This window comes from Parasteatoda tepidariorum, chromosome 8, assembly GCF_982258835.1.
Source record: "Parasteatoda tepidariorum strain Cologne lab strain chromosome 8, Ptep-v5.0, whole genome shotgun sequence".
NCBI classification, from domain to species: Eukaryota; Metazoa; Arthropoda; class Arachnida; order Araneae; family Theridiidae; genus Parasteatoda; species Parasteatoda tepidariorum.
Window position 1 is genome coordinate 107,164,468 of NC_141762.1, and position 14,027 is coordinate 107,178,494.

Sequence of the window (14,027 nt, forward strand, 5' to 3'; positions counted from 1 at the left end):
TTCAAATAAGTTATAACTATATCTATAAGTACTTAACAAGATAAAAAATTCTTTCTATCTCAACAATTTACTTCGATTATTACTTATATGCCAAAATTACGAATTTAATTAGTACTTAACAAGATTAAGATTTGATTTGTCTGCTATATATCAAAGAATAAATTAATTTAGACCAAGATTCATAAAAAAAAATTTTAAATTACTCTTGGAAGAAAGTCTTTTTTCATTATTGATATAGATAAACCACATGCTTTTATAAGTTTGAAATTTGTGTTTAAACAAATATAAAACTAAATGTATATAATTTAAACATTATTTTCACCAACATATAGAAAATTGAAAAATTTTACCACTAAAAATATTTTTTAACACAAAAAAACTTACCTTAACAAACATATCTGCATCCATAAGACCAAACTCTAAAATCTCACGTGTGAGAACACCCATAATGCAATAACATTAATCTGCACTCTCAACAGCCATGATTCTACTGCAGATTCAATATAAATAAAAATTAATATGATAAAATAAAACATGAAAAAATAAATTTCTTTGTTGGAAAACATTAATTAAAACAAAGATTTCAGTATTATGTGTAAGTATCAGTACATGGATAAAGAAAAAAGGCATATTATATTAAAGTTAAACTTCTTAAATTTTATAAGCTGATTATATTTTGGACAGAAAAGGATTAAGAGTAAAAGGATTAAAATCTTTAAAATTAAAGTAGCTGTATTATAGCAGTGCTCCCGAAAGAAAAGAAAAAATAGCTAAGCTGGTTGCAGCTGGCAGTTATTGTTGCTGGTTATTTCTAGAAAAGTAATATGAAAACATTTATTATTTTTAAATTTAAACTGTACACCACTTTTTTACCTTTTTATATTAGAAACAGTCCTATATAGATGTTTTAACTTTAAATCTTGGTGGAACTAACCCGCACTTGGTGTAAATAAAAACAATAACTGGAGAAGGAGATTTAACTTTAAACTGTACGAGATTTATAAACAGTCTGATATTATTAAATATGTGAAATAAATAGAATGGATTGGATGGCCCACGTGATTCGAAGGTGTGATGACAATATAATTAGAAAGATATTACTTTTTAGATTCAATGGATCAAGAAAGCGGGGCTGATTTGGAGGAGTCTGATTTTCTTGGAAATAATTAAAAGAATCGAAGATCAAAGATAAATCGGAAATCGTTATGGAGAAATCTTCAGAGAAAGGCATTGGCCTACATTTAGCTGTCTGACCAACTATGATGATGATGGAACTAGCCTGCATTAGCGTTACAAGGAGAGAAATCCAAGATAACCTCCCACCGCAAGGGAATTTAATACTGATATTTTGCATAAGAATAGTGGTTTAAGTATAGATGTGGGTTGAGTAAATATCCAGTGGTTAGTTTTTTTTTTAATTTTAAAAAAAGATAATTATCCAGGTATTTACCATTGCCTCAGGTAAATAACCCCAAAAAATATCTGGATATTTACCACTTTTTGGTCTTTTTAAAGCATATAACCAGAATTTGTTTTGCTTATAATCCTGAAAATAATATATTAATTTTATCTTTATTTTCAAAAACAAACTTTTAACTATACATATCGGTTTCTAAAGAAATATTTCAAAAAAACTGTAAATAAAGAGGAACATGATAAATTTATGTAAAAAGGTTAGCAATTTAAGCAAAGGTTAGTTAGAAAAAATTAATGTAAAAAGGTTAGCAATGTGTGATGTAATAAAATGGATATCATATTAAACCATTTAAGTTCACATTTGCAATTTTTTAAAGAAACACATAATTTTTTTCAATGCAATGGGTTAAACTGGATTAAATAGAAGAAATCCTGAATAAACAAAGAGAGTACGATTAAAGTTTTTGGAAACTAGGTTTTTAAAAAGGTTTTAATTTATATTGAGTTTGTAAATTTAATATTGGTTATAAAACTAAAACTACAAATTTCATGTGAGTACTGAGTTGGATTAAATAGAAGAAACCCTGAATGAACAAAGAGAGTACAATTAAAGTTTTTGGAAACTAGGTTTTTAAAAAGGTTTTAATTTATACTGAGTTTGTAAATTTAATATTGGTTATAAAACTAAAACTACAAATTTCATATCTAAATTTGAAGAGAAATTTATCCATAAAACAATTTAATTTAAACTAAATTTGTCTGGTTTAAAAATAAATAAATAAATGTAATTAGTTTAAAATCCTTTGATCTTTTGTTTAGTTTTTTCTGTATCTGTTGTTTAGGATTTTCAGAATCTGCATTATTTGATTAAAAATAATTTTGTTTTTAAAAATTAGACATATTTGTGACATTTCAAAATTTAATCCTTATCAAAATAAATATTGAAGTATGCAATTTTTTTATATTAATGAGTTATTTTTCAAGCTTAAAATACAAAACAATTTATACAAAGGAACAAAATGTAGTCTTATTTACTGTATTCTATAAGAAATATTCATTATTAATAAAGCTCCTGAATGTTGTTCTATGTCTTTAATTAAATTAACAATATTAAATTTTGATTAAATATTTCTTTAAATTAAAATATCTTGTGATTTGTATTAAAAATACATCGTGCGATTAGTAATATGAAACATTTTATAAGTTTTTAGTGATAAGTTTTGTCAATACAAAAACTAATTTAAGAATAAAAAGTGAACATGTACATCAACTGCTTTTAATACAGTTTAATAAATAAAATTTTAGTCATCTAATGTTTATTCACATAATAAAATTAAGAAAGATAAACTTTATAAATTCTAAATCAAGTATTACTCTACACTTATACCAATCAGGAGTAAAAGATATTTAACGCCAATAAAATTTATAATAATTAATTATTATTTATTTGTAAACTTATGCTAGGTATATTTTCACTTTTTATGTCCAAATCAGACCAATGATGCCTATAGCATTTAATTTATGAAAAAGAATTTTTTTTTAATTGAAAGCAATAAATGATGTGTATTTAATTAAAAAATATTAAATAAATACAATTTTAATAAAGCAGGGTTTGTTTTTTTGCAAACTTTTAGAAGATTTTCTATCTCATTTGTTAATTCATTAGCAATTATGATGTAAAACTCAACAAATTTTACAGCTACATAAGACATAATTATTATTTAGAAAGATAGCATCACTTCATAACTAATTATGGATCAATCAATAAATTATGCATTATTCATATTCAGGATAAGTATTGTATGATAAATTTATTAAAGTACATTACTTAACACTTGAATATATTTTCGCACTTCGAAAACATATTTGTGGCAAAACTTTCCTTTAGATTTTACTTTTAAAATCACAAATTCTGAGAATTAAGATTAGAAATGTGAATTTTATGAGTATTAAACCATAACTTCTCTCAAATAAAGAAAACTAAAAACAGTACAATTTTACTAATTAGCATGTTAAATTGAATGAATTTTTCTTCACAAATAATGAATTAACTTTTGAAAATGTAAGTAAATCTTAAATATGCTTTAAATATACATAATTTTGTAAAACTTTAAAGAAACAGATAATCATTGAATTTGCAATAAAATTGATAAATACCCAATTATTTATAAATTTTGGGTATTTACCTTGAGTTAGAAAAACCCAGGTAATTTACATCTACAGGTTTGAATGAGCTGTGTGCAGAATTTGTAATATCCAGCCACTGCTGAAGTTTACAACTGGGTTACCTAATTGTGAGATGAGCACTCCACCCTCTGAGCCACCATGACTTTTTATTAACTTTCTTAAATTTGTGTATAAGTGACATAATTTTTGGTCTTTTAACAATATTTTAGCTTTATTCGTATACAATACAAAATTAACATAACCTTTATTTGTATTATCAGATTCAGTTTTACAAATTTTTACAGAGGCAATGTAATTTTTCTTATACATTTGTCAAACGAATAAATGAAATTTAACTTGTAACAGTTTCTTATGATGCTTAAAAGCAGAGATGTAGTATAAATATTTGGGTAAATAGCGGCCCATGAAAAGTTTCTTTTAGGCATGACAAAACAATTAAAAGAATTCACCTTGATTAGGAAACATAGTACCTGAGAAACTTTAGTTCGAACATCTTAATACGAAGTCAGAACACACTGTGAAAGATTTGTTTAATGGAGTGACACTAGTTGACAATTGAAAAATTTTACAAGATAAAAAATTTCTATGTATGAAAAAATTTGCTAGGATCTACATACATTTGCAAGCAAAGATTTACTGGCTTGAAGACCGTTTAACAAGAGTAAAATTAGACAGATATCAACAAGCAATCTCACTACTGATTTCAATAACACTATAAGAAAGTGTAATAGACTTGTCTTATTAAAATTATTATAAAATTAAATGTGTTTGAAGTTATAAGTAATATGTTACGGTATCTTAATTATATAAGTATATATATCTTAGTAATTGTCACTGGTTTATTAAATAGGTCGCACGATTCCCACAAAGAGCAAAGGGAAAATGTCTTACTATTAATTAATGCATACTTAAAAATATTTATATATATATGAAAATATATATGTAATATATATATTACACTGGAAAAATAAAAAAATCATGAAATATTCATGTGTTAATTATTTAAACATTTACCATTCCAATTTCAAAGTTCAATTGAAAACTTACAACTCAAATTATCTTGACTTAATAGTCCTTTTGAACCTTCCTATTTAACAATGAAATTTTTGCTCATTTCATTATAAAATTCAAAGATAGATACAATAAAATGTAATTATTCTTACAACAGGAAGACGAATAAGATATTTCATATTCTAATACAAAGATGTCTTTTGTATCATGCATGCGAGACTTTATAACAGAAATTAATGTTTAAAAAAAAGCAACTCATATCGTTTTAACGTGCTTCAAAAGAAACACTTAAAACTTTAAGATAAGACGCAGATTTTTTTTCTAAGGACAAATACATATCAATGAATCTTTTATAATACAATTTATATTGATTATATAAAACACATTTTACTTAGGCTTGGTGAATACCTAGTACAGAGTGTGTAGCACTCTGTACTAGGTATGTAATACTAAGATACATAACACTCTGTACTAGGTAAATAAAAAATAAGCACCTTTTAAGCATTTAATTTTAATCACTTATAAAAAAAATCATAATTAGGATACGTGCAGATATAAAAATTATTTCTTCCTATCGTTAAAAGTTTTTCATTTATATAATCAACAAAATGCAAAGACTTTACATAATCATGATAAAATAACAAGTTACTGCTAAGTTAAGCTTCTTTTTGCAATGTAAGACGACGATTGACACAGCAATGAAAAATCTTTATTTGAAAGAAGGACAATTAAGCACTTTTTATAAACCCTCATTGGAAAAAAAAAACCTTTAAATTCTTTTAAAAAATATGAATCATTTTATAAAAACTCTACACACTCTGTAGTATTCATAATATGGCCACAAAAGAATTTTTAATAAAAATGATTCTTATTAGGAATAAATTTAAAAAATTTCAAGTAACCTTGCATCTTATTTTGAAATGATTCCTTATGAGTAAAACTATACACAAATAGCCAAAAAAGGAGAGGGTAATACTAGACTAAAGCAAAATACAATGTGGATCAAGCAAAAATTAAAATGTCTTATCATATTTGTGCTTTATTTATTCAAATGTTTTTTTTTTTTTTTTGTTGCTTTGCTTTAATCATGCCCATATAATTCATTTAAATTAACATACAAAGAAAATATGCTTGAAAATAAAATTTCTGTTAGAAATTTCTGTCAACTTTAAATTTCAAAGTACTTTCCTAGTGGTGGCTTCACATAAGTTCTGGTCTTTCAAGTCCTACCTTCCTCAGTAGTGATTCAGTTCATTTAGATACATTTGCTTATTCTCATTTAAATTTTAATTTGCAACCACTAAAACTTTTTTGAAAAAGGTTTAAAAAATACACACTAAAGGTGATCATTTTCAAATACTCTGTACATATATAAATATAGAAAATATTTCTTTTGAGCGAATTTTAAAATTAAACGGTTACAAAGTAACAAATTGCTTGCGATTCTTTGTTTCTAATTAAATTAATTTCATTGATTCAACAAAATTTTAAAAATAGAATAAAGGAAAGGAAACTGAAAGGAAGATAAATAGCATTTAAATTCATTATTTTATTAATTTGTCCATTTAGAAACCAACAATAAAAATAAGATAAATCACCTGAACAGGCTCGCGAGACTTGCTAAGGCAATCCCAAGCACAAGCAGTATTATAAACTGAAGCAGATAGTAAAACTAGATTCTTCGTTGAATTTTATAGCATCGTCATGACCTAAACTGATGAATTATAGTAAGCGATAAAAAGTATAAATAACTGTCAATTAGATCAAATTCACATACATACTAAGAGAACTTTCAAAATGCTAATATTAGCCTAACTAATAAATAAACAGTAAGGTTTGTTTTTCCAGGCATTATAATCTTTCTCTCTCTCTTTTTTAAGGAATGTTTCCTGAAATTACAAACTATAAGAATTACAAAAGTGTTTTTCTGCCTAAGATTTTACCTTAAAAATAACAAATTGAAAATATACTTTCTTTACACTGTTTTCTAAGGATTTAATTAACTTTACTTTAATAATTTAAAATAAAATATAAGCTACATTATTACATTTAAGATCATTTAAAGAACACATTTTGCTAAAAATTTATAAAACAAAAACATTACCTAATTGTATTTAATTCATTTATAGAAAATGGGGGAAATAATTTAAATGAAATAATTTAAAAGTTTAAGTAGAAATCAGACAGTAAAATGTAACTTTCAGATTATTGTTTTTTTGACGAACAAAAATACATTTATGTATAATAATAAAATGAAGATTTTGCGTGTGTACATCTAACTCCAGAATTGCAGCAAAGAACAATTTTTGCCTCCTTTCCTAAAAATCGTTAGGTATTTTCAATAAGCAGATGAAAAGTTGATGGCTTATTTCATGTTATTTGAAAAGCGCTGACTTTTTATCTGCTTCCTTTTAAACATTTTATAAGAAATACTTACAACACATTTCAGGATATGAAATAAATATAATATCCTACAAATTTACTGGAACTGCAACTTGATTCTTATATGTTACATAAAATATTTATTTTTTACTTTTTTGCAAAAAAACATCAAAAAAAAATTATTTTTTGTTTTTAAATAATTTTATCTCGAGTTATATCCTCCATTTTAGATAGAAAATGAAGCATGCTAACAATGTTTAAATTTCTCTTTATTCCTATACCTATTCACTTCCGAATGAGCTGTGTTCCGGTGAAAAAAATTTTTAGTACTACAACACTGACACTTGTGCATGGTCATAAGACCACTGAAATTCACTGTAATGGCAACAAACAAGTGCCATGTACAAGTGAAACAAATTAAACTATAAACTAGACAAAATTGGAAAATTAAGAGAGAACTGTTAAAATAGATAAATAAAATATGCAATATACTTTTTTGTTGTTGTTACTCACTTATGTTTAATTCCTTTAGACAAGTTACACCTGATTTGAAGCTATATTATAGTTTTAATAATAATAATAGTTTTTAATAATAATCTCATAATAATAATGGTCAACTTTATGTATTTAATTGTCATTAATAGTAGGTCAAATTTAGTCTATAATTAGTGGTTTGAACTCACAAATGCTGAATTCAGATTTTATATCAATTAATATTAATATTTGTTGTTAGTGAAGCATTTTTATTTTCATTTTTATAATATATTATAAATATTCAGCATTCATAAGACTCACTTTCTTTTTAAAGTTAAAAAATAATTAAGAAGAATTTATTTTTACATGTGTAATTTGTAGCTTAGCTTCAAATTTTTTAAAGAAATTTATTCAATCATTGTTAAGGTGTTTTGAAATAGCTTTCAGTGGAAACACCTGTTTAATATGTAAAGAACATTGGAAATTAACTAACACTGCTAATTAACTAACATTAAATTAACTAACATTGGAACACTATAAAAAGGTTTAAAATTTAAAAAAAAAATATTGTTTGAAACTTGTATCTATTGATACTGATAACTTAGAATTTGCACACTATGATTTAAATAGTCAACTATGATCGTAATTACCAACATTGAGAGGGCGAGATGATTCCTACACCCTCCCAGTACACTACACCCGCCTTGGCCTTCCTCCCTTCATCTAATTAACATTAAAAAATAATAATCTTCAAAACTCTTCTAAGTTTCATTAGAGAGAAGACATTTTTAGGCAGATTTAATCCCACAGTGGTTTTAAAACCAGTTTGACAGAATTTAATTTTATAAATCAACTTTATTTTTTAATGATTAAATTTTTAGTTAGAGAAGTTTAGAAATGCTATTGCTACTCAAAATTGAGTATAGATTTAAATATTAGTGCTTCCCAAAGTAATGGCTACAGCTTTAAAACTTGCAGGCAATGAAACGTGGGAAACTATAAAATAAAAAAAAGCACAAAAGAGGAGAAACTTAATGCTTCCTCAGGCAAACCTCTACATATTATTAATTTTTTTTTTAAAAAATTAGGAGGTTTGACTAGGGATTCTCCCATCGACCATTTTTGCCCAAATCAGACAGCATAGCCGAAAGGCAGCTTCAGCACCAATAACTGCAAATTTTATGATAATTACTGTGTAATTCTAGACTACGCAAGTTAATTTCCTTTAGCGTGATGAAATGCAATGTTTTTTTTCCCCACTCTGCTGCACAATGATTGGAATTTGAGATTTGTGTAGCACCCAAGAGAGGGCAGTGGCATATTTTCAAGAGTAAGGAATCATTTATCCTAAAAAATTGTGCATGAATGGACATGATGTGGTGTTAATGGGAATGTACATAGAAAACTAATAAGCATGGTTAAAATCAAGAATAATTCAATGCGTAATTATAAAAAAACATAAATTTTTACTTTGTTTTGATTGTTTTTATTACATATTTTTACACATAAATTTTTTTTTATTATTATTTGATAAATTTAATGGAATGTTTATTTTGGAAATTGCTTTTTTCATTAAGGGATTTGTGCATTTTCTGCAGTGATGACAGGTAGATGGGATGATCCCGAATTACCCTCAAAAAGTAGCTGTCTCGAACAGGTAGTGATAAGGAAATATTACCTAATGTAATGCGAAAAAAATGCCATTCATTAAAACAATTAAGATCCCCAATAATTACATATGAAATCAACATTAAGAAAAATTTTCTCTCCCCCCCCCTAAAAAAAAATAACATACCTGCATGGCATCGAAACTTTCTTATTATTTGAGCTGTTCTAACGTCCCAATAAAAAAGGCTTTTTGTCCATTCCACCGGATGCTATATGTGAGCTATTAGCTGAAGATTAAGCATCTAAGACTTTATATCCATGCCCCATATAAGTCTTCAAGATCGACGATTGCCAAGGAATCTAATATCCCCATAATTTCATTGATTTATCAGATCCACCGGTCATACAATAGTTTCCATCAACTAAAAGTAAATAAAAGGGTTTAGCAACAAAAACAAAGAGCTAATTAGTTTACAAAACATACAATTAAAGCGGATTGCGCGAACAGCGCCTATTTTACAACAAAATTGATATCTTAAAATATTAGGATGTCCCATTGCTAGAGAAATACATAAATGAATAAAAAGTTTTTAGTTTGAAAAAGTTTCTAGCTTAGCTCTACCAACTTTCAAACTTCCTGCAGAGAATTGATTATGATGGATTGATGGGTCTGCACCCCTACTGGTTGTGGTAAAAAAAAATATAACATTAATGTATAGCTTACATAGTGTTACAGTTAAAATCTCTGCTATGTGTTAAAAAGCCATAAGCTCATAATTTTGCAGCATAAAGCTAAAAAACTGTTAAGCGTAAGCAAGTTCGAAATTGTTTATGTTATTGAGCACACAAGCATGCAAAAAATAAGTGAAACAAACACCAGTAAAGACAGCTTTAATGGCAAAAGCGAAATCTTAAAACTACTTTGATTCGAAACACGAAGATTTGTTTCAGTGCGGAAAAGATCATTTTGAACATGGGTCGAAGAATTCTTGCCGACAAATGTTGTAAGACTAAGTATTGTACAACTCGTCTGCTTCCTTTTCTCTGAAATTATAACTATTCATTTCTCTTTGTATGTCAATGTTATAAGTTGATTTATAACAGAGCAAATCTTGAACTCCTGTCTATTCTTGATCTGGAGTATATTATAAAATGTTTGAGCTTTATTCTTGTGAAAAATGAAATCTTGTAGTTAATTTTATGTTTAGTAATTTTTGATCCAAATGGAGTAATGTAAAATATCTAAGAATTATATTGAAATATCAAATTTATTTTAATATCAATAGTACTTGAAACTATGGTTACAGCTTTCAGGGGTCTAACTAGGTTTTTCTGTGAGGTACCTATTTTGTGAAAATTTTGACATAATTTGTGAAAATAAAGAATTATTTAAAAAAATCAACACAAAAATGTGGTAAAAATATGGTTTATAGTTTCTTACGGGATAAAAAATAAATTTTAAGAAAAAGTATTTTATAAGACTACCGTTTCTCCTAAAATTGAATTTGTGAAGATACCGCTAAATGGTAGTAAATTTGGCATGGACAGACCCCTGGCTTTATTTTACTCTGTTATTTTATCAAGCAAATCCTAAACACAAATAATGGTAAAATCATTTTTTCTTTCCTGAGTTTTGTATTTAAAAATATTTAATGTACATAAAATTGTTAAAATATTAGGTATGCAATTTGTTTTGTGTTTCTCATGTTTAACTTGACTTCTTTATTTTTAAAAATCCACTGTCAAAATAGATTTTAAAATAAAAAATAAATGATAAAAGAATCATTATTTGAAAGGCTTAATTTGATTTAAATTAGTTAATTTATTTTAAATTTACCAATTGAAGATCCAGTACAATTTATAAATATTTTTCAATAACAAAAATAAAACTTCTGAATATTATGGTTAATGTTATTATACAATTATTAAAAACAAATCCCTTAATAAATAAAATTATAATTTTCTTTCAAATGAATGAAAATGTGAGCTTAATATAACATATTTTTATAATATTTTTAAATTTCAATGGTGTCCATTGAAACATTTGTTAATAGTTGGCAAGATTTTCTAGTTCTGAATAATTAAGAATTTTAAGTTCAATAAAAAAGGTGTTAAAATGAATTATGGATTTCAGATATTACTTATTAAAATGATGTGTTATAAACACAAAATAATAAATTTGTTTTTCAATATTTTTTAACCATGTTAAACTTAATTTTAAAATTTATTTCAAATTAATTTCAAAGATTTATTTTCATGTTAAGTGAAAGAAATGTTGAATCAATCTTTTTATAGAATAATTTTCGGTTTTGAAAAAGTAGAAAAACTTAAGTTACTGACTTTATTTATTTATTCTAGCTTGAATTTAATGCAGGGAATTATCTTCTGCATAGCAGTAGCCTTTTTAAAAAACTTGTGATCTCAGTAAAACTTTTAATTCATTCTTTCAAACAAAAAAGGTAAGAAGAAAGAAAAATGAAATTAATATATTGCTGTATATTTTATTTATTTTATTTTAATTCCGTAAATCTATGTCATAAGAGTATTGCAAATAAACATGTGCATTTATTCACATTACAAAGACAAGAATTAAATTTTATAAACACATATAAAAATAATTTTTCACTGCAGCAAAGTCACTCAAAGAATAAAAATGTTGAGAAAACATGTCAACATTACTGTCTCTTTAATTGTTTAATAAATAATTAAAACAATTTCTTTTCATTTTGCAAAAGTTTTTTTTATTAATTCTTTAACTTAAGTGAAACCGACTAGTTTGATGCTATACGCTGAAATTATGTGACTAAATTAAATTACATTAATGGAAAATTTAAGTATAAGCACATAGAACGTGGAGATGATGATGAGGGGCAGATATATTTCAATTGACTAAATTCTTGAAAGTGTTGATTCGTTTTCAGCGATATCGAATGCTTAACCTAAGACTTTTCTTCTTATTTTAATTAATGAATTTTTTTCTCTAGAAATGTATAATGAATTAATTTTATTATTTTAGAATTCTTCTTTTATTATTTTAGAACTGACAAATAGTATGCATAAATAATAACAATAACCATATTTTATAAGTACTATATAAAAGAAAAAGGAATTAAAAATTATAAATTTAAAAATAATTTCTAACTATAGCGAAATTTCTATTTACTCAAAGAATAATATTGAGAATAAATATAAGTCTTAATGTACAAGAAAAAAAAGAAGAAAAAACACACTGCATTAGTAAATATTTACTTAAAGAAAATACTTCAACTCTAGAATTATAAAATCATCCACACTATATCTAAATGTATACTACTTCTATTCCGATCTGCAACTGATTTTAATTAAGTAATTAAGCTGCAATGGAGCATTATTTTAACTAAAAAAATGAAATTAAATAATATTTTCTATGAATTTTAACACCACTGATTTCAGCCAAGAAGAGATGTTGATTCTCTGTAAGGAGCTGCATAACCATTTCTTCAGATATTTTAGTAATAACAAACAGTTTGGAGTTTTAAAATCCTTCTTCCATTTCGCACACACTGTCAACACCATAAATTTAATTCTTAAAATTCTTACTAATAATATACAAAGAATGTTTGAATGATATAAGTGATATCAAAATTAAAAGAGCATTGAAATAGCCTTAGCAGATGGAGAAGGCACGTTTCTATTCAGCAAATGTGACGTCATAACCAATCAAGGATTGTTTTTGATTGCATCATTTACGGAGGCCTTTTTGAGAAATTAATAATATTTAATAATTAAACAAATAAGCATTTGAAGAAAAAATAATTATATTTTCGGATTCAGGAGAGAATTTCCAATTAGTTAGAACTGAAAATAATATACTGCAATTGTCCATTATGTATTTATTCAAACTAGGATTCTTACGTAAAAATTTGATATATTTGCCTGTATATGACTTGGTTAACATCTTTTATACCTTTAAAAAATTAAATAGTATTTCTTTTCTACATTTTGTATAAATGTTAAATATATTTTAAAATCTCTCTTTTAGGCATGTTCTGCTTTGGAGATCAGATAACCTCTAGGGAAACTCAAACTCAGTCCTTATGTCTACTTCTCTTACAATCTTCAATATATTTTTACATTTAAATGGTAAAAGAATGATACTTATTAGACTTTTTTTATTTCAATTATTTAATTATCAAACAATGACATTTAAAAGAGTGGGAACTGGGAATTTTTTTTAAAATTAAATTTCTGTATTAGTTATTTTTAAAAATGCTTTTTAATATCTCAGCCTTTTGTTGGGACTTTTTTTATTATAAGGAAATTAATTTTTCTATGGATTGCGGTCTTTTCTTTCTAGATGCTTCATAGTGATCTGGTGTACTTTTTAAAAAATTTATTTAGAGAATGATGAAGATAATTTAATTCATTTTCTGTTTTATGTAAAGTGATAAAATATTGTTAAACCCAAATAAGAGTTAAATTTTTTAGTAAGTTAATTGCCCATTCAAAGTATTTCCTTGAATACAGACTATTATTATTATTTTCTATTACCTCTTTTTTTTTTTACTTCTTATAATAAAAATAATAACTAAATGTTAAATGTTTTAAAATAAATAATTTTTTTTCTTTCACACTTTTTGTCACTTTTTTTCCTTTTAAAGCACAATTCTACAAAATGTATTACATTGAAGCAAGGAACACAAATAATTGTTCGTGGAGGCAAGAACAAGCATTTTTTTTTCACCTTCAAGTTTGACTTAAAACTGTTTTAAACTTTACTTATCAATGAGATTATAATAATAATTAAAAAATTGAAGGTGACCTCCCTTTTTCCTGAAGTTGCAATACAGCATTAAAAGATTATCATTAGTGTCCACTGGAATGGTATGGAAGTTTCTAAAAGTTTAACGATAGATTAAAAGAAAAAGTATGACTGAAAAATTTAAAGAATTCACCTATGACTGGTTGAC

The 14,027-nt window shown here is 25.5% G+C and overlaps 2 long non-coding RNA genes across 6 annotated transcripts in view; one reads left to right on the forward strand and one right to left on the reverse strand.

Annotated features, from left to right (window-relative positions):
* Positions 1-9,750, reverse strand: part of LOC147806651 (uncharacterized) — a 30,239-nt gene extending 20,489 nt beyond the window's left edge. For 2 of the 3 annotated variants that reach the window (XR_015428463.1, XR_015428460.1), the window contains exons 1-3: positions 9,266-9,750; positions 6,213-6,328; positions 385-490 (exon numbers count right to left, since the gene is read on the reverse strand). This is a non-coding gene — a long non-coding RNA (uncharacterized LOC147806651). The remainder of the gene's footprint in view (positions 1-384; positions 491-6,212; positions 6,329-9,265) is intronic. The other variant, XR_015428462.1, reaches the window with a different exon arrangement.
* A 192-nt stretch (positions 9,751-9,942) lies between these two features.
* LOC147806653 (uncharacterized) overlaps positions 9,943-14,027 on the forward strand; it is a 36,272-nt gene continuing 32,187 nt past the window's right edge. For 2 of the 3 annotated variants that reach the window (XR_015428458.1, XR_015428452.1), the window contains exons 1-2: positions 9,943-10,082; positions 13,100-13,200. This is a non-coding gene — a long non-coding RNA (uncharacterized LOC147806653). Of the gene's footprint in view, positions 10,083-11,436; positions 11,538-13,099; positions 13,201-14,027 lie in introns of all 3 variants that reach the window. The other variant, XR_015428451.1, reaches the window with a different exon arrangement.